Source organism: Gasterosteus aculeatus, unplaced genomic scaffold (assembly GCF_964276395.1).
Source record: "Gasterosteus aculeatus unplaced genomic scaffold, fGasAcu3.hap1.1 HAP1_SCAFFOLD_23, whole genome shotgun sequence".
Classification (NCBI taxonomy): Eukaryota; Metazoa; Chordata; class Actinopteri; order Perciformes; family Gasterosteidae; genus Gasterosteus; species Gasterosteus aculeatus.
Window position 1 is genome coordinate 215,934 of NW_027554882.1, and position 16,932 is coordinate 232,865.

At 47.3% G+C, this 16,932-nt stretch overlaps 19 non-coding genes and 1 pseudogene across 19 annotated transcripts; all 20 read right to left on the reverse strand.

Annotated features, from left to right (window-relative positions):
- Positions 1–40: 40 nt before the first annotated feature.
- Positions 41–155, reverse strand: LOC144392092 (U5 spliceosomal RNA). Its single transcript, XR_013455480.1, has one exon. It is a non-coding gene; the product is annotated as a U5 spliceosomal RNA (small nuclear RNA).
- A 434-nt stretch (positions 156–589) lies between these two features.
- Positions 590–753, reverse strand: LOC144392346 (U1 spliceosomal RNA). The gene has a single exon (XR_013455734.1). It is a non-coding gene; the product is annotated as a U1 spliceosomal RNA (small nuclear RNA).
- A 263-nt stretch (positions 754–1,016) lies between these two features.
- LOC144392301 (U2 spliceosomal RNA) lies at positions 1,017–1,207 on the reverse strand. Its single transcript, XR_013455688.1, has one exon. It is a non-coding gene; the product is annotated as a U2 spliceosomal RNA (small nuclear RNA).
- Positions 1,208–1,809: 602 nt separating this feature from the next.
- LOC144392538 (U5 spliceosomal RNA) lies at positions 1,810–1,924 on the reverse strand. Its single transcript, XR_013455922.1, has one exon. It is a non-coding gene; the product is annotated as a U5 spliceosomal RNA (small nuclear RNA).
- Positions 1,925–2,366: 442 nt separating this feature from the next.
- LOC144392358 (U1 spliceosomal RNA) lies at positions 2,367–2,530 on the reverse strand. The gene has a single exon (XR_013455746.1). It is a non-coding gene; the product is annotated as a U1 spliceosomal RNA (small nuclear RNA).
- A 276-nt stretch (positions 2,531–2,806) lies between these two features.
- On the reverse strand, positions 2,807–2,997 carry LOC144392302 (U2 spliceosomal RNA). Its single transcript, XR_013455689.1, has one exon. It is a non-coding gene; the product is annotated as a U2 spliceosomal RNA (small nuclear RNA).
- Positions 2,998–3,702: 705 nt separating this feature from the next.
- Positions 3,703–3,817, reverse strand: LOC144392540 (U5 spliceosomal RNA). Its single transcript, XR_013455923.1, has one exon. It is a non-coding gene; the product is annotated as a U5 spliceosomal RNA (small nuclear RNA).
- Positions 3,818–4,259: 442 nt separating this feature from the next.
- On the reverse strand, positions 4,260–4,423 carry LOC144392371 (U1 spliceosomal RNA). The gene has a single exon (XR_013455758.1). It is a non-coding gene; the product is annotated as a U1 spliceosomal RNA (small nuclear RNA).
- Positions 4,424–4,686: 263 nt separating this feature from the next.
- Positions 4,687–4,877, reverse strand: LOC144392303 (U2 spliceosomal RNA). Its single transcript, XR_013455690.1, has one exon. It is a non-coding gene; the product is annotated as a U2 spliceosomal RNA (small nuclear RNA).
- A 602-nt stretch (positions 4,878–5,479) lies between these two features.
- LOC144392541 (U5 spliceosomal RNA) lies at positions 5,480–5,594 on the reverse strand. The gene has a single exon (XR_013455924.1). It is a non-coding gene; the product is annotated as a U5 spliceosomal RNA (small nuclear RNA).
- Positions 5,595–6,036: 442 nt separating this feature from the next.
- On the reverse strand, positions 6,037–6,200 carry LOC144392383 (U1 spliceosomal RNA). The gene has a single exon (XR_013455770.1). It is a non-coding gene; the product is annotated as a U1 spliceosomal RNA (small nuclear RNA).
- A 276-nt stretch (positions 6,201–6,476) lies between these two features.
- LOC144392304 (U2 spliceosomal RNA) lies at positions 6,477–6,667 on the reverse strand. Its single transcript, XR_013455691.1, has one exon. It is a non-coding gene; the product is annotated as a U2 spliceosomal RNA (small nuclear RNA).
- Positions 6,668–7,372: 705 nt separating this feature from the next.
- LOC144392542 (U5 spliceosomal RNA) lies at positions 7,373–7,487 on the reverse strand. Its single transcript, XR_013455925.1, has one exon. It is a non-coding gene; the product is annotated as a U5 spliceosomal RNA (small nuclear RNA).
- A 442-nt stretch (positions 7,488–7,929) lies between these two features.
- Positions 7,930–8,093, reverse strand: LOC144392395 (U1 spliceosomal RNA). The gene has a single exon (XR_013455782.1). It is a non-coding gene; the product is annotated as a U1 spliceosomal RNA (small nuclear RNA).
- Positions 8,094–8,356: 263 nt separating this feature from the next.
- On the reverse strand, positions 8,357–8,547 carry LOC144392306 (U2 spliceosomal RNA). The gene has a single exon (XR_013455692.1). It is a non-coding gene; the product is annotated as a U2 spliceosomal RNA (small nuclear RNA).
- Positions 8,548–9,149: 602 nt separating this feature from the next.
- On the reverse strand, positions 9,150–9,264 carry LOC144392543 (U5 spliceosomal RNA). The gene has a single exon (XR_013455926.1). It is a non-coding gene; the product is annotated as a U5 spliceosomal RNA (small nuclear RNA).
- Positions 9,265–9,882: 618 nt separating this feature from the next.
- LOC144392544 (U5 spliceosomal RNA) lies at positions 9,883–9,997 on the reverse strand. Its single transcript, XR_013455927.1, has one exon. It is a non-coding gene; the product is annotated as a U5 spliceosomal RNA (small nuclear RNA).
- Positions 9,998–10,439: 442 nt separating this feature from the next.
- Positions 10,440–10,603, reverse strand: LOC144392407 (U1 spliceosomal RNA). The gene has a single exon (XR_013455794.1). It is a non-coding gene; the product is annotated as a U1 spliceosomal RNA (small nuclear RNA).
- Positions 10,604–10,879: 276 nt separating this feature from the next.
- LOC144392523 (U2 spliceosomal RNA) lies at positions 10,880–11,087 on the reverse strand (annotated as a pseudogene).
- Positions 11,088–16,601: 5,514 nt separating this feature from the next.
- Positions 16,602–16,716, reverse strand: LOC120813933 (U5 spliceosomal RNA). The gene has a single exon (XR_005711117.1). It is a non-coding gene; the product is annotated as a U5 spliceosomal RNA (small nuclear RNA).
- Positions 16,717–16,932: the final 216 nt, after the last annotated feature.

Consider the following 16,932-nt stretch of genomic DNA (forward strand, 5'->3'; position numbering starts at 1 on the left):
CTCTGTCCAACTACTTTTCTTTTCACACAAGTACATGAGGCTCAGCCAATTGGCAGAGCCTGCCAAAAATATGGTCAACACATTGTTGTTCCTCTCCACGGAAGTCTTTAGTAAAAGGCGAAAGACTTATGCGTATTGAAGAAAAACCAAAGTCAGTTGCGGAATCAGGTGGCAGGCAGCCTTATATCCCAGTCGCAACAGTGATCCCTCTTGTGGTTGGGACTGGTTGAGCTGCGGTTGTCCAATGCCAAACCCATTCCCCAGCACCAGCCATCAAAAACTCATTGATTTGTTTACAAGCAAAAGTGTAAAGTCCTGCTGAAATGTGCTTGATTTCACTTTGGATTCAGACAGTGATTTGCTGATTTGAGACGTGCTCCACTGGAGACTCCAGCGCAGTGATGATTAATGCTGAAATGTGCTTGATCTCACTTTGGATTCAGACAGTGATTCTAGACTCCCTCCACTGGAGACTCCAGTGCAGTGGTGATTAATCCGTGTAAAATCCTGCTGAAATGTGGTTGATTTCACTAGGGATTCAGACAGTGATGAATAAACGGGACACCTGGTTTTTCTTTGACTTCAATATCAGGGGAGAGCGCGAACGCAGTCCCCCACTACCACAAATTATGCAGTCGAGATTCCCACATTTGGGGAATTCGCAGTGGTCAGCACAGTCGCAGTGCAATGACTGAGCCTCGCCCTGGGTGAACCACCTTCTTGATCATGGTATCTCCCCTGCCAGGTAAGTATGAGTTGGTGGTGACAGAGGCAGGGACGGTATTCCCAGTCACAGCATTTGTGGTGACGGTTCGCAGATGGCACCGTCCTCACAGATCGGTGAAGTTAAAATCAGTGATTTGAGACTTGCAAAACAAAGGCACTATTGATGAGTAAGCCAAAAGCCGCAGTCTTAAAAACTATGTGGAGGTGAGACTTGTTTTACTCAAAGCAGAAATCATTTCCAACACCACACCACTGATTCAGGTTACCATTTCTTTTATTTTCCACAATTTAAAGGGTGCACCGTTCCCGGAGGTGCTGCAATACCGGGTCGATGCTTGGAGTGAACGGAGCAAGCCCCTTTTTCATCTCCCAGAGCTAAAAATCGGCTTAATATGTAGTCCTCGTATAGAGGACATATCAGATATTAAACTGATAAGAACAGATACTACACTTGATCTTAGCCAAAAGGCCGAGAAGCGATAACACCAAACTGTTTGTTTGCAGACCCAACGTACCAGCACATATCTCAATTGTCGCGGTGCGGTTCTTTCAACTGGGCGTAGCAGTCGCTTGCTACTTAACAACCCACTCCCCATGCTGCCCCCGTCCTCAAAAAAGCTAAAATCATTGATTTGTTTACAAGCAAAAGTGTAAACTCCTGCTGAAATCTGGTTGATTTCACTGTTGTTTCAGACACTAGAGACTCCAGTGATGATTAATCACTGTAAAGTCCTGCTGAAAATCTTGTTGATTTCACAATGGATTCAGACAGAGATTTGAGACTTGCTGCAAGGCTCCACTAGTGACTCCAGTGATGATTCCTGCTGAAAATCTTGTTGATTTCACAATGAATTCAGACAGTGATTTGCTGATTTGAGACGTGCTCCACCGGAGACTCCAGTAAAGTGACCATTAATCCCTGTAAAATCCTGCTGAAATCTGGTTGATTTCACTTTGGATTCAGACAGTGATTTGAGACTTGCTGCACTAGTGACTCCAGTGATAAGTAAACACAACTTTGTTTGTGCTCCATTGTCAGGAGCCTCTGTCCAACTACTTTTCTTTTCACACAAGTACATGAGGCTCAGCCAATTGGCAGAGCCTGCCAAAAATATGGTCAACTCATTGTTGTTCCTCTCCACGGAAGTCTTTAGTAAAAGGCGAAAGACTTATGCGTATTGAAGAGAAACCAAAGTCAGTTGCGGAATCAGGTGACAGGCAGCCTTATATCCCAGTCGCAACAGTGATCCCTCTTGTGGTTGGGACTGGTTGAGCTGCGGTTGTCCAATGCCAAACCCATTCCCCAGCACCAGCCATCAAAAACTCATTGATTTGTTTACAAGCAAAAGTGTAAAGTCCTGCTGAAATGTGCTTGATTTCACTTTGGATTCAGACAGTGATTTGCTGATTTGAGACGTGCTCCACTGGAGACTCCAGCGCAGTGATGATTAATGCTGAAATCTGGTTGATTTCACTTTGGATTCAGACAGTGATTTGCTGATTGTAGACTCCCTCCACCGGAGACTCCAGTGCAGTGGTGATTAATCCGTGTAAAATCCTGCTGAAATGTGGTTGATTTCACTAGGGATTCAGACAGTGATGAATAAACGGGACACCTGGTTTTTCTTTGACTTCAATATCAGGGGAGAGCGCGAACGCAGTCCCCCACTACCACAAATTATGCAGTCGAGATTCCCACATTTGGGGAATTCGCAGTGGTCAGCACAGTCGCAGTGCAATGACTGAGCCTCGCCCTGGGTGAACCACCTTCTTGATCATGGTATCTCCCCTGCCAGGTAAGTATGAGTTGGTGGTGACAGAGGCAGGGACGGTATTCCCAGTCACAGCATTTGTGGTGACGGTTCGCAGATGGCACCGTCCTCACAGACCGGTGAAGTTAAAATCAGTGATTTGAGACTTGCAAAACAAAGGCACTATTGATGAGTAAGCATAAGTCACTTGCCAAAAGCCTCAGTCTTAAAAACTATGTGGAGGTGAGACTTGTTTTACTCAAAGCAGAAATCATTTCCAACACCACACCACTGATTCAGGTTACCATTTCTTTTATTTTCCACAATTTAAAGGGTGCACCGTTCCCGGAGGTGCTGCAATACCGGGTCGATGCTTGGAGTGAACGGAGCAAGCCCCTTTTTCATCTCCCAGAGCTAAAAATCGGCTTAATATGTAGTCCTCGTATAGAGGACATATCAGATATTAAACTGATAAGAACAGATACTACACTTGATCTTAGCCAAAAGGCCGAGAAGCGATAACACCAAACTGTTTGTTTGCAGACCCAACGTACCAGCACATATCTCAATTGTCGCGGTGCGGTTCTTTCAACTGGGCGTAGCAGTCGCTTGCTACTTAACAACCCACTCCCCACGCTGCCCCCGTCCTCAAAAAAGCTAAAATCATTGATTTGTTTACAAGCAAAAGTGTAAACTCCTGCTGAAATCTGGTTGATTTCACTGTTGTTTCAGACACTAGAGACTCCAGTGATGATTAATCACTGTAAAGTCCTGCTGAAAATCTTGTTGATTTCACAATGGATTCAGACAGAGATTTGAGACTTGCTGCAAGGCTCCACTAGTGACTCCAGTGATGATTCATCTCTGCAAAGTCCTGCTGAAAATCTTGTTGATTTCACAATGGATTCAGACAGAGATTTGAGACTTGCTGCAAGGCTCCACTAGTGACTCCAGTGATGATTCCTGCTGAAAATCTTGTTGATTTCACAATGAATTCAGACAGTGATTTGCTGATTTGAGACGTGCTCCACCGGAGACTCCAGTAAAGTGACCATTAATCCCTGTAAAATCCTGCTGAAATCTGGTTGATTTCACTTTGGATTCAGACAGTGATTTGAGACTTGCTGCACTAGTGACTCCAGTGATAAGTAAACACAACTTTGTTTGTGCTCCATTGTCAGGAGCCTCTGTCCAACTACTTTTCTTTTCACACAAGTACATGAGGCTCAGCCAATTGGCAGAGCCTGCCAAAAATATGGTCAACTCATTGTTGTTCCTCTCCACGGAAGTCTTTAGTAAAAGGCGAAAGACTTATGCGTATTGAAGAGAAACCAAAGTCAGTTGCGGAATCAGGTGGCAGGCAGCCTTATATCCCAGTCGCAACAGTGATCCCTCTTGTGGTTGGGACTGGTTGAGCTGCGGTTGTCCAATGCCAAACCCATTCCCCAGCACCAGCCATCAAAAACTCATTGATTTGTTTACAAGCAAAAGTGTAAAGTCCTGCTGAAATGTGCTTGATTTCACTTTGGATTCAGACAGTGATTTGCTGATTTGAGACGTGCTCCACTGGAGACTCCAGCGCAGTGATGATTAATGCTGAAATCTGGTTGATTTCACTTTGGATTCAGACAGTGATTTGCTGATTGTAGACTCCCTCCACCGGAGACTCCAGTGCAGTGGTGATTAATCCGTGTAAAATCCTGCTGAAATGTGGTTGATTTCACTAGGGATTCAGACAGTGATGATTAAACGGGACACCTGGTTTTTCTTTGACTTCAATATCAGGGGAGAGCGCGAACGCAGTCCCCCACTACCACAAATTATGCAGTCGAGATTCCCACATTTGGGGAATTCGCAGTGGTCAGCACAGTCGCAGTGCAATGACTGAGCCTCGCCCTGGGTGAACCACCTTCTTGATCATGGTATCTCCCCTGCCAGGTAAGTATGAGTTGGTGGTGACAGAGGCAGGGACGGTATTCCCAGTCACAGCATTTGTGGTGACGGTTCGCAGATGGCACCGTCCTCACAGATCGGTGAAGTTAAAATCAGTGATTTGAGACTTGCAAAACAAAGGCACTATTGATGAGTAAGCCAAAAGCCGCAGTCTTAAAAACTATGTGGAGGTGAGACTTGTTTTACTCAAAGCAGAAATCATTTCCAACACCACACCACTGATTCAGGTTACCATTTCTTTTATTTTCCACAATTTAAAGGGTGCACCGTTCCCGGAGGTGCTGCAATACCGGGTCGATGCTTGGAGTGAACGGAGCAAGCCCCTTTTTCATCTCCCAGAGCTAAAAATCGGCTTAATATGTAGTCCTCGTATAGAGGACATATCAGATATTAAACTGATAAGAACAGATACTACACTTGATCTTAGCCAAAAGGCCGAGAAGCGATAACACCAAACTGTTTGTTTGCAGACCCAACGTACCAGCACATATCTCAATTGTCGCGGTGCGGTTCTTTCAACTGGGCGTAGCAGTCGCTTGCTACTTAACAACCCACTCCCCATGCTGCCCCCGTCCTCAAAAAAGCTAAAATCATTGATTTGTTTACAAGCAAAAGTGTAAACTCCTGCTGAAATCTGGTTGATTTCACTGTTGTTTCAGACACTAGAGACTCCAGTGATGATTAATCACTGTAAAGTCCTGCTGAAAATCTTGTTGATTTCACAATGGATTCAGACAGAGATTTGAGACTTGCTGCAAGGCTCCACTAGTGACTCCAGTGATGATTCCTGCTGAAAATCTTGTTGATTTCACAATGAATTCAGACAGTGATTTGCTGATTTGAGACGTGCTCCACCGGAGACTCCAGTAAAGTGACCATTAATCCCTGTAAAATCCTGCTGAAATCTGGTTGATTTCACTTTGGATTCAGACAGTGATTTGAGACTTGCTGCACTAGTGACTCCAGTGATAAGTAAACACAACTTTGTTTGTGCTCCATTGTCAGGAGCCTCTGTCCAACTACTTTTCTTTTCACACAAGTACATGAGGCTCAGCCAATTGGCAGAGCCTGCCAAAAATATGGTCAACTCATTGTTGTTCCTCTCCACGGAAGTCTTTAGTAAAAGGCGAAAGACTTATGCGTATTGAAGAGAAACCAAAGTCAGTTGCGGAATCAGGTGACAGGCAGCCTTATATCCCAGTCGCAACAGTGATCCCTCTTGTGGTTGGGACTGGTTGAGCTGCGGTTGTCCAATGCCAAACCCATTCCCCAGCACCAGCCATCAAAAACTCATTGATTTGTTTACAAGCAAAAGTGTAAAGTCCTGCTGAAATGTGCTTGATTTCACTTTGGATTCAGACAGTGATTTGCTGATTTGAGACGTGCTCCACTGGAGACTCCAGCGCAGTGATGATTAATGCTGAAATCTGGTTGATTTCACTTTGGATTCAGACAGTGATTTGCTGATTGTAGACTCCCTCCACCGGAGACTCCAGTGCAGTGGTGATTAATCCGTGTAAAATCCTGCTGAAATGTGGTTGATTTCACTAGGGATTCAGACAGTGATGAATAAACGGGACACCTGGTTTTTCTTTGACTTCAATATCAGGGGAGAGCGCGAACGCAGTCCCCCACTACCACAAATTATGCAGTCGAGATTCCCACATTTGGGGAATTCGCAGTGGTCAGCACAGTCGCAGTGCAATGACTGAGCCTCGCCCTGGGTGAACCACCTTCTTGATCATGGTATCTCCCCTGCCAGGTAAGTATGAGTTGGTGGTGACAGAGGCAGGGACGGTATTCCCAGTCACAGCATTTGTGGTGACGGTTCGCAGATGGCACCGTCCTCACAGACCGGTGAAGTTAAAATCAGTGATTTGAGACTTGCAAAACAAAGGCACTATTGATGAGTAAGCATAAGTCACTTGCCAAAAGCCTCAGTCTTAAAAACTATGTGGAGGTGAGACTTGTTTTACTCAAAGCAGAAATCATTTCCAACACCACACCACTGATTCAGGTTACCATTTCTTTTATTTTCCACAATTTAAAGGGTGCACCGTTCCCGGAGGTGCTGCAATACCGGGTCGATGCTTGGAGTGAACGGAGCAAGCCCCTTTTTCATCTCCCAGAGCTAAAAATCGGCTTAATATGTAGTCCTCGTATAGAGGACATATCAGATATTAAACTGATAAGAACAGATACTACACTTGATCTTAGCCAAAAGGCCGAGAAGCGATAACACCAAACTGTTTGTTTGCAGACCCAACGTACCAGCACATATCTCAATTGTCGCGGTGCGGTTCTTTCAACTGGGCGTAGCAGTCGCTTGCTACTTAACAACCCACTCCCCACGCTGCCCCCGTCCTCAAAAAAGCTAAAATCATTGATTTGTTTACAAGCAAAAGTGTAAACTCCTGCTGAAATCTGGTTGATTTCACTGTTGTTTCAGACACTAGAGACTCCAGTGATGATTAATCACTGTAAAGTCCTGCTGAAAATCTTGTTGATTTCACAATGGATTCAGACAGAGATTTGAGACTTGCTGCAAGGCTCCACTAGTGACTCCAGTGATGATTCATCTCTGCAAAGTCCTGCTGAAAATCTTGTTGATTTCACAATGGATTCAGACAGAGATTTGAGACTTGCTGCAAGGCTCCACTAGTGACTCCAGTGATGATTCCTGCTGAAAATCTTGTTGATTTCACAATGAATTCAGACAGTGATTTGCTGATTTGAGACGTGCTCCACCGGAGACTCCAGTAAAGTGACCATTAATCCCTGTAAAATCCTGCTGAAATCTGGTTGATTTCACTTTGGATTCAGACAGTGATTTGAGACTTGCTGCACTAGTGACTCCAGTGATAAGTAAACACAACTTTGTTTGTGCTCCATTGTCAGGAGCCTCTGTCCAACTACTTTTCTTTTCACACAAGTACATGAGGCTCAGCCAATTGGCAGAGCCTGCCAAAAATATGGTCAACTCATTGTTGTTCCTCTCCACGGAAGTCTTTAGTAAAAGGCGAAAGACTTATGCGTATTGAAGAGAAACCAAAGTCAGTTGCGGAATCAGGTGGCAGGCAGCCTTATATCCCAGTCGCAACAGTGATCCCTCTTGTGGTTGGGACTGGTTGAGCTGCGGTTGTCCAATGCCAAACCCATTCCCCAGCACCAGCCATCAAAAACTCATTGATTTGTTTACAAGCAAAAGTGTAAAGTCCTGCTGAAATGTGCTTGATTTCACTTTGGATTCAGACAGTGATTTGCTGATTTGAGACGTGCTCCACTGGAGACTCCAGCGCAGTGATGATTAATGCTGAAATCTGGTTGATTTCACTTTGGATTCAGACAGTGATTTGCTGATTGTAGACTCCCTCCACCGGAGACTCCAGTGCAGTGGTGATTAATCCGTGTAAAATCCTGCTGAAATGTGGTTGATTTCACTAGGGATTCAGACAGTGATGATTAAACGGGACACCTGGTTTTTCTTTGACTTCAATATCAGGGGAGAGCGCGAACGCAGTCCCCCACTACCACAAATTATGCAGTCGAGATTCCCACATTTGGGGAATTCGCAGTGGTCAGCACAGTCGCAGTGCAATGACTGAGCCTCGCCCTGGGTGAACCACCTTCTTGATCATGGTATCTCCCCTGCCAGGTAAGTATGAGTTGGTGGTGACAGAGGCAGGGACGGTATTCCCAGTCACAGCATTTGTGGTGACGGTTCGCAGATGGCACCGTCCTCACAGATCGGTGAAGTTAAAATCAGTGATTTGAGACTTGCAAAACAAAGGCACTATTGATGAGTAAGCCAAAAGCCGCAGTCTTAAAAACTATGTGGAGGTGAGACTTGTTTTACTCAAAGCAGAAATCATTTCCAACACCACACCACTGATTCAGGTTACCATTTCTTTTATTTTCCACAATTTAAAGGGTGCACCGTTCCCGGAGGTGCTGCAATACCGGGTCGATGCTTGGAGTGAACGGAGCAAGCCCCTTTTTCATCTCCCAGAGCTAAAAATCGGCTTAATATGTAGTCCTCGTATAGAGGACATATCAGATATTAAACTGATAAGAACAGATACTACACTTGATCTTAGCCAAAAGGCCGAGAAGCGATAACACCAAACTGTTTGTTTGCAGACCCAACGTACCAGCACATATCTCAATTGTCGCGGTGCGGTTCTTTCAACTGGGCGTAGCAGTCGCTTGCTACTTAACAACCCACTCCCCACGCTGCCCCCGTCCTCAAAAAAGCTAAAATCATTGATTTGTTTACAAGCAAAAGTGTAAACTCCTGCTGAAATCTGGTTGATTTCACTGTTGTTTCAGACACTAGAGACTCCAGTGATGATTAATCACTGTAAAGTCCTGCTGAAAATCTTGTTGATTTCACAATGGATTCAGACAGAGATTTGAGACTTGCTGCAAGGCTCCACTAGTGACTCCAGTGATGATTCCTGCTGAAAATCTTGTTGATTTCACAATGAATTCAGACAGTGATTTGCTGATTTGAGACGTGCTCCACCGGAGACTCCAGTAAAGTGACCATTAATCCCTGTAAAATCCTGCTGAAATCTGGTTGATTTCACTTTGGATTCAGACAGTGATTTGAGACTTGCTGCACTAGTGACTCCAGTGATAAGTAAACACAACTTTGTTTGTGCTCCATTGTCAGGAGCCTCTGTCCAACTACTTTTCTTTTCACACAAGTACATGAGGCTCAGCCAATTGGCAGAGCCTGCCAAAAATATGGTCAACTCATTGTTGTTCCTCTCCACGGAAGTCTTTAGTAAAAGGCGAAAGACTTATGCGTATTGAAGAGAAACCAAAGTCAGTTGCGGAATCAGGTGGCAGGCAGCCTTATATCCCAGTCGCAACAGTGATCCCTCTTGTGGTTGGGACTGGTTGAGCTGCGGTTGTCCAATGCCAAACCCATTCCCCAGCACCAGCCATCAAAAACTCATTGATTTGTTTACAAGCAAAAGTGTAAAGTCCTGCTGAAATGTGCTTGATTTCACTTTGGATTCAGACAGTGATTTGCTGATTTGAGACGTGCTCCACTGGAGACTCCAGCGCAGTGATGATTAATCACTGTAAAGTCCTGCTGAAAATCTTGTTGATTTCACAATGTATTCAGACAGAGATTTGAGACTTGCTGCAAGGCTCCACTAGTGACTCCAGTGATGATTCCTGCTGAAAATCTTGTTGATTTCACAATGAATTCAGACAGTGATTTGCTGATTTGAGACGTGCTCCACCGGAGACTCCAGTAAAGTGACCATTAATCCCTGTAAAATCCTGCTGAAATCTGGTTGATTTCACTTTGGATTCAGACAGTGATTTGAGACTTGCTGCACTAGTGACTCCAGTGATAAGTAAACACAACTTTGTTTGTGCTCCATTGTCAGGAGCCTCTGTCCAACTACTTTTCTTTTCACACAAGTACATGAGGCTCAGCCAATTGGCAGAGCCTGCCAAAAATATGGTCAACTCATTGTTGTTCCTCTCCACGGAAGTCTTTAGTAAAAGGCGAAAGACTTATGCGTATTGAAGAGAAACCAAAGTCAGTTGCGGAATCAGGTGGCAGGCAGCCTTATATCCCAGTCGCAACAGTGATCCCTCTTGTGGTTGGGACTGGTTGAGCTGCGGTTGTCCAATGCCAAACCCATTCCCCAGCACCAGCCATCAAAAACTCATTGATTTGTTTACAAGCAAAAGTGTAAAGTCCTGCTGAAATGTGCTTGATTTCACTTTGGATTCAGACAGTGATTTGCTGATTTGAGACGTGCTCCACTGGAGACTCCAGCGCAGTGATGATTAATGCTGAAATCTGGTTGATTTCACTTTGGATTCAGACAGTGATTTGCTGATTGTAGACTCCCTCCACCGGAGACTCCAGTGCAGTGGTGATTAATCCGTGTAAAATCCTGCTGAAATGTGGTTGATTTCACTAGGGATTCAGACAGTGATGATTAAACGGGACACCTGGTTTTTCTTTGACTTCAATATCAGGGGAGAGCGCGAACGCAGTCCCCCACTACCACAAATTATGCAGTCGAGATTCCCACATTTGGGGAATTCGCAGTGGTCAGCACAGTCGCAGTGCAATGACTGAGCCTCGCCCTGGGTGAACCACCTTCTTGATCATGGTATCTCCCCTGCCAGGTAAGTATGAGTTGGTGGTGACAGAGGCAGGGACGGTATTCCCAGTCACAGCATTTGTGGTGACGGTTCGCAGATGGCACCGTCCTCACAGATCGGTGAAGTTAAAATCAGTGATTTGAGACTTGCAAAACAAAGGCACTATTGATGAGTAAGCATAAGTCACTTGCCAAAAGCCTCAGTCTTAAAAACTATGTGGAGGTGAGACTTGTTTTACTCAAAGCAGAAATCATTTCCAACACCACACCACTGATTCAGGTTACCATTTCTTTTATTTTCCACAATTTAAAGGGTGCACCGTTCCCGGAGGTGCTGCAATACCGGGTCGATGCTTGGAGTGAACGGAGCAAGCCCCTTTTTCATCTCCCAGAGCTAAAAATTGGCTTAATATGTAGTCCTCGTATAGAGGACATATCAGATATTAAACTGATAAGAACAGATTTTTTTTTTTTTTTTTTTTTTTTTTATTACACATTCCACACCAACACACAATATTACATTACATTGTCATTTTCATCAACACAAAAAAACAACAACATACAGACTGTACCAATGCACCCAATACCATAGCAACCCCCTTCCCCACCCTCTTACCTAAGCTAACACTCCCTTCCATCGCTCCTTGGCTGCATGGTACCCATGCCTCTCCTCCTCCCTCCTTTTCATCCGCCGCACCTCCCCCCTCACCTTCGCCACCACTCCTTCAACCCTGTTCACCTCATTACTTCTTATTAATGCCATTCTGTCATCCCACAGTGCTGCCTTCCCTATTGACAGAATCAACCACAACAAAAAACCCTCCCATCCCCGTCCCCTCAGACCCACCCCCAGCATCAGCATCTCATAACACAGTCCCCCCAGTTTAGGAAAAAAAAACCCCAGCTCTCCCCACATTGTTCTTGCAAACCCACATCCCCAAAATACATGAGATAAGTCCTCGTCTCTGCCACAACCTAATCGTGGGCAGGAGCGCAGCCTTGACAGGCCATGCCTATATAAAGTGTCCCTCACAGGCATCCTCTTATGTAGACATAGCCAGTTGATGTCCTTTAGTCTGTTTGGCAGTTCCTTGTGCTGCGCAAACAGCCACTCCTCCCTGCCCACCCCGCAAACTCTCACAGGTCCCTGTTTTGCAACTATTGCCTTGTATAGTTCCCGATGATCCAGGCCTAGGTCACCTTCCCCGCATTCCTTGTGCCTTTTAGCCCAGCCCATCATCTGCCTGTAGTGTGGTGGCATAACCTCCCCTTTTGGCCGCCCGTTCTCCCATTTAACCCACTTCCTCAAAGGAAAGGATAGCCAAAACATGAGCAGCACATGGTACCAGTGCCCACTAGGGAACTTCACCCCGTTGCAGCAAAAGGAAAAGAAAAGAACATCTAACTTAAGTGGCACATCAGGCACTCCCCTTCCCCCCTCTGGTACCCCTTGTCTCATCCAGCCCCTCCTCACATACTCGTATCCCCCCCACACAAAGGAGAAAACATCCCGCACTAATCTTCTCCTATACTCCGGTGGCAGGGGGAAAACGTACGCCAGGTAAATGATTGACGGCAAAATGTCCGCTTTCACCACCAAAACCCTCCCAGTTAAAGACAAACGTCGGGCCTTCCACAGTCCTATTCGTGACCTTAGTGCTGCCAGGCGCCTCCTCCAGTTCAGCGGCCCACTCTCGCTGTCTTCAAAATCCACCCCCAGTATTCTCATTGGACCCTCGCACTCCGACAATCTAAACAGCCCTCCTCCCCTCCCCTTCCAAGGTCCAAAATATTTAACCTTGGATTTTCCGACATTGACCCTGGCCCCGGATACTTTTGAAAAGGACCCCAAGACGTCCAAAGCACGGAGCAAGGAGCCCTTCGTTGTTAAAAAGAGCGTCATGTCATCCGCGTACTGGGATATCCTCAAATCCCTCTCTCCACCCCCTGGAAGGCGCAATCCCTTCACACCTGCGTCCGCCCGAATAGCTGCAGCTAGCGGTTCAATATATATAACAAAAAGCAGTGGCGAGAGTGGACATCCTTGCCTCACTCCCGTCTGCTGTGACACCAAAACCCCCATATGCCCATTCACAACCACCCTACTCCCAACCCCCGTGTACATGATCCCTAACCACCTCCGAAAAATTGGTCCAAAACCCATCCTCTCTAACACAGCTGCCAAAAAACCTTGGTTCACCCTATCAAACGCCTTTTCCATGTCCAACCCCACCAGCATCAGAGGGACCCCACGTTCCTCCACCCAGTGAATGCAATCCCTCACCAGCCCTAAATTCCATTGGATGCGTCTCCCCTCCACCCCACACGTCTGATCCTCATTTACCACATGAGGTAGAGCAGATCGGAGTCGTCCGGCCAACACTCTAGCAATGATCTTATAATCAGCACAGAGAAGAGTTATCGGCCTGAAATTACCCACGTCTTCTTTTTCCCCTTTCTTATGTAGCAAGGTCAACACCCCCTCCCTCATTGTCCTCCCCAACAGCCCCCGTTCCAGCACTGCACCCACCACTTCTAAAAAATCCTTCCCCAGGATCCCCCAGAATGCCGCATAAAATTCTTTTGGTAACCCATCAATCCCCGGCACCTTTCCCCCTCCCAAACCTTTCATAGCTCCCTCCAACTCTGCGAGACCCACCGGGCGTTCTAGGGCCTCCACCACTTCCCTTGGCACCCTAGCCTCAAGCCCCTTCAAAAAACCTCCTTCCTCTGGTTCTTCCACCTCTTGTGGCCCCATGGCGTCCCCAAAAAAATTGGAGGCAACCCCAACCATCCCCTCCGGATCTGAGACAAGGTCACCATCCTTCCCCCGTAGCCCCGGAATGCACGCTCTTGCCCGGGCAGCCCTCACCTGTTTAAAAAACATGGGCGAACAGGTCTCTGCTACATTGATGGATTCCCTCCCACATCTCCTCAGTAACCCATCAGCTTTTCCCTTAAAGTATAGGCCCAAATTCTCCCTCACCTCCCTCTCCCTCTGCTTATCCCTTCTTTCCCCCTTGTTCTCCGCCTCCATCATAGCCTGCAGCTCCCTTTGGAGCCTCCTAAACCCCCCCTTCTCCTCCCTCGCTCGTTGTGAACAATATCCCACAGTCAACTCCCTGGCGTTTACCTTCACACATTCCCACCACTCCACAATATTGTCAAAAAAAGGCTTCAGTGAGACCCACCCCTCATAGTGTAAAGTGAAGGCTCTACGGAAAGCCTCCTCCTCCAAAACCCCACAATTCAACTTCCAGTAACCCCTTCCAAAAATTGGGGCCGCCACCGAAAAGGCCACCTCAAGTTGGTTGTGGTCTGAGAACCACACTGGTCCCACACTGGCCCTCCGTACAGCAGCCACAGCAGGCACAAAAACAAAATCAATCCGACTACGGGAACCCCGTGTATTCGACCAAGTGGTGCCCTCCCTTGTCGGCTCGACTGCCCTGTACCCATCCTTCAGCATGAATGCTTGCACCACCTCTTCCAAATACGGCCGACTGAAATCCCCTGTCCCCTCCAAAGAGACGTTGAAATCCCCCCCTAGAACCACCACCTTATTCGTGACACACACCTCCATAAGTGCAATAAAAAGGGCCTTACGTCCTTTCGGCTCCGCTGGTGCATACACATTAATAAATCTAAAGAAAACCCCCCTCCATAATGCATCCACCACCAGTACCCTCCCCTGCACTACTGAGAAGCTGTCCCGGACCTGGAAATCTTTATTTCCAAACAGGATTCCCACCCCTGAGGAGTGTACCCCCCCTACTCCCCATCTCGACTCACCCTTGAGCCAGCCCTCCGAAAACTCCCTGACATCCCCACCATCCTTTAGATGCACTTCCTGCAGAAAGCAAACATGTAGGGGCATCTGTAACAGGTATTGGAAAACACTTGCCCTTTTCACAATATTTCTCATACCCCTGACATTTATGGTCACCACTGAAAACAAGGCCATTCAATACTTCACAAATGTGCCCCCCCCCCTTTACCCTCTGTCCCATGGTTGCTCGCTGTTGGCAAGCAACCATCTTCCAGTTGATCATTGTTGGCAACATGTTCCTGCAGTACCGGGCATTGAGAAACGTCCTGGGGCGGCTCCCTCCGCGGAGTCCCCCCGGTTTTCCCCATTCCTGCACCACCCGATGAAATCTCCACAGAAGCCTGTTGGCTCCTACCCTCCGACTCGGATCCTGGGGGTTCCCGGCTCTCCCCCATCGCACGGCCGTCTGCCAGCTTCTTCTTCCTCCTTCTCGACCTGTGCACCTGTGGTCCAGCCTCGGTTGCTTCTGCCGAAGACTCAGCCTGCTCACCCCTGGACGAACTGCTCCTCTTCCTGACCCCCTGGATTGTCTCTTTCCTGGTGTCCTCCTCCTCCGAGCTGATCACACAGTCTGCCCAGGACCCCACCAGTGGCAGAGAGTCTCCCAGGCTCACAACCACTTGTGTGTCCATCCGCTCCTCCGTTTCGTTTGCGCCGATGTGGTCAGTCGCAGACTCGTCCCGTGCAGCAGCCCTTCCCTCCTCTCCAGAGAGCGACTGTAGTGCCTCCTCCAACGGGGTGAGGACAGAGACCTCCCCCTGCACTGCTACCTCTGCGTAGCTACGGGTTGTAGTTGTGCAGTCGCGGACAATGTGCCCCTCTCCTCCGCATCCATGGCACGTCTTTGGGGCCCCACACGTGGCCACGCTGTGTCCCCTTCCACCACAGTTCCGGCATCGCCCTTCGGTGCAGTCCGTCGCCATGTGCCCAAAGCTGCGGCATTGCCTGCAGAAACTGGGCTGGCCGGAGTAAAAGAGGAAACCCCTGTCCTCACCAATGCTGAAGTAGGCTGGAGGATGCCGCAGCCCACCGCCTCCGCCGGGGTTGTCCTCGAGGAGAACTTTGAATTGTCTCCGCCCTGACCAGATGCCGAAACTGTCCCTCAGGTATCTCACCGCCGACTCCACCTTCCCATACCTCGACAACCAGGATATGACCGTCTCGTCCCCCACGTATGGGTTGTACATGTGGACCGTCACAATCTTCAAGTTCCTCTTGCAAAGAGCCTCCACCCGAAACTTTGAAAAGGGCTCTTCTTCCGCCTTTTCCCTCGCTGTCTCCATCACCCTCTCATACACTGCTTGGCTGTGTAGAGTCAGGTCAAAACCACCTCCTGCTGCATTCCACTGCAGGCAGTATACGTGGGCGGGGTCAATCTTCAGTGCTCCCACCACGACCGTACGCACGAACCATTCCCTCTTCCCATTTTTCTCATCTTCTTTAACCTTCCAAGTGAATCGCACCGAGTTCCTAAGTCCTGCAGACATGATAGCCCGTGTGAGGACGGGACTCCAGCAACTTTATCCACCAAGCTCCATACACCGCACAGCTTTAGCACCAACCACTACACTTGATCTTAGCCAAAAGGCCGAGAAGCGATAACACCAAACTGTTTGTTTGCAGACCCAACGTACCAGCACATATCTCAATTGTCGCGGTGCGGTTCTTTCAACTGGGCGTAGCAGTCGCTTGCTACTTAACAACCCACTCCCCACGCTGCCCCCGTCCTCAAAAAAGCTAAAATCATTGATTTGTTTACAAGCAAAAGTGTAAACTCCTGCTGAAATCTGGTTGATTTCACTGTTGTTTCAGACACTAGAGACTCCAGTGATGATTAATCACTGTAAAGTCCTGCTGAAAATCTTGTTGATTTCACAATGTATTCAGACAGAGATTTGAGACTTGCTGCAAGGCTCCACTAGTGACTCCAGTGATGATTCCTGCTGAAAATCTTGTTGATTTCACAATGAATTCAGACAGTGATTTGCTGATTTGAGACGTGCTCCACCGGAGACTCCAGTAAAGTGACCATTAATCCCTGTAAAATCCTGCTGAAATCTGGTTGATTTCACTTTGGATTCAGACAGTGATTTGAGACTTGCTGCACTAGTGACTCCAGTGATAAGTAAACACAACTTTGTTTGTGCTCCATTGTCAGGAGCCTCTGTCCAACTACTTTTCTTTTCACACAAGTACATGAGGCTCAGCCAATTGGCAGAGCCTGCCAAAAATATGGTCAACTCATTGTTGTTCCTCTCCACGGAAGTCTTTAGTAAAAGGCGAAAGACTTATGCGTATTGAAGAGAAACCAAAGTCAGTTGCGGAATCAGGTGGCAGGCAGCCTTATATCCCAGTCGCAACAGTGATCCCTCTTGTGGTTGGGACTGGTTGAGCTGCGGTTGTCCAATGCCAAACCCATTCCCCAGCACCAGCCATCAAAAACTCATTGATTTGTTTACAAGCAAAAGTGTAAAGTCCTGCTGAAATGTGCTTGATTTCACTTTGGATTCAGACAGTGATTTGCTGATTTGAG